Source organism: Eumetopias jubatus, unplaced genomic scaffold (genome assembly GCF_037043125.1).
Source record: "Eumetopias jubatus isolate StellerSeaLion01/CBP00866 unplaced genomic scaffold, mEumJub1_p1.0 scaffold_16, whole genome shotgun sequence".
Taxonomy (NCBI): domain Eukaryota; kingdom Metazoa; phylum Chordata; class Mammalia; order Carnivora; family Otariidae; genus Eumetopias; species Eumetopias jubatus.
The window spans coordinates 7,522,800-7,524,516 of record NW_028274822.1 but is presented as its reverse complement, the minus strand read 5'-3'; the positions used below and the strand labels follow the sequence as shown (position 1 = coordinate 7,524,516).

The window sequence follows — 1,717 nt, the reverse complement described above, 5'->3', positions numbered from 1 at the left end:
CTTCAAGACCTGGGCAAGAGAAAAATCCCAGATATTAAAATATGATAAATTGTTTCCACTATAAATGTTACTATATGTGTTAAAGGAGATTTGAAAATCTCTTTATAAATGTTACTATGTGTATTTTTTTGAGCTTCTGTATTTGAGTTTATTCTTCATTTAACTTTTAAAACACTACGATAGTTGAATATTAAAAACAATAGCGAGTAGTGAGCTATGATTATAGTCCTTCCTTCACTCACTACGACATATAAAATGTCAGCTGTGTTGAGGCCTGACACTGAACACCACCCCTAGGATGAGGTTCACCCTCCTCATACGCTTCCCCATTGTAATGGCACCATCTTTCCTGATTTGGACCAAAGCCCACCCGTTCTACCTGGTCCATTTCATCAGTATATTCTACTTCCTTTGTCTCAGGTAGGAGTTTTTCTGGCAGAGACAGCTTATCAGGAGCGAGAAAGCCATTCTCAGGAAAGTTTACCTTCAATTCAATGATTAGGGGACTCTTCTCATATGGTCTGTGATAAATTAGCATGCTTCATCTAGCACACACTTGGATCTCCATGCTTGACAATCTGACCTGGATGAGAGGTGATGTGATGGTTTGGTTGTCAAGAGTAGATACTGGGTTTTGAAAGCTGCACAGTGCTTCAACCAGCTGTATGTCCATACCCATGAAAAGGTCTTCTTCTAGATGAGTAAAAACATCATGGTCCTTCTGATCTAAAACAGTGATAATATTTCCTGGTTCCAGTCCTGGTTCCTGGTCTCCTTCACCATAGAATGTTATCTTCTGGCTGTCTTTCATGCCTTTATCCATATGAACTTCTAGAATCTTCTTCTCTCAAATGATCTCCTTCCTTTCCAGCTTTTACATCTATCTTTAGGACTGATCTGTTCCCCGTGGCCCTGGTGCTCCATGCACACAGACTGAATTTGCCGAACCATTCCAGGTCCTATCTGATGAATTCTTGTTTGCATTCCAGTACCTCGGCAATTGGGACAACATTCTACTGCTCCTTTCTTACTACCTTGGCCTTCACATCTGTCACAAATCACATTCTTTTGCACAACTAGATTTCGGGTTGTACTATTATATAAATCTTCTAAGGTGACTGAGAGCTGATGCACAACATTTTTACCTCTCCTTTCTCTCTGCATCCTTCCTCCTTCTCCAAAAAACATATCAAAGATGTCCATGGGGGAGCCAAAACCACCACCAGCTCCACCTTCTTTAATTGCCTGTTCTCCTCCTTTACCCTGTAATTCCCTTTTCTTTGCGTCAGAGTACTTCATAAGTCTGAGAAATCTGTTTAAACTTCTCTCCTTCATTTGGATTTTTATCAAGGTGGTACTGCAGGGCCAGTTTCCTGTAAGTCTTTTTCAGTTCTTCCTGGGTGGCGTTGGGTTTGACCCCCACAACATCATAGTCAATGGTTTCGTTTGCCATTTTCTCTAGCCAGTGAGGAGGCTGCGGCCGGCGCGGGGGAGCGGGAAGGAGCGCCCTGCTGATGGCAGCTCGGGCAGGCACTACTCCTCTGCTCCTCGCGGAGCATTCTGGAAAGTTCCTGTTACTATGTGTGTTAAAGGGGATTTGGAACATACAGACACATAGAAGAAAAATACTAATGAAAAATTGTATCATTCAAATAAAAACTTTTTTTTTTTAAAGATTTTATTTATTTATTTGACAGAGAGAGACACAGCGAGAGAG

The 1,717-nt window shown here is 41.4% G+C and overlaps 1 pseudogene; it reads right to left on the bottom strand.

The window, feature by feature from the left end:
- Positions 1-241: 241 nt before the first annotated feature.
- LOC148162244 (dnaJ homolog subfamily A member 1 pseudogene) lies at positions 242-1,453 on the bottom strand (annotated as a pseudogene).
- Between the last annotated feature and the right edge of the window lie 264 nt (positions 1,454-1,717).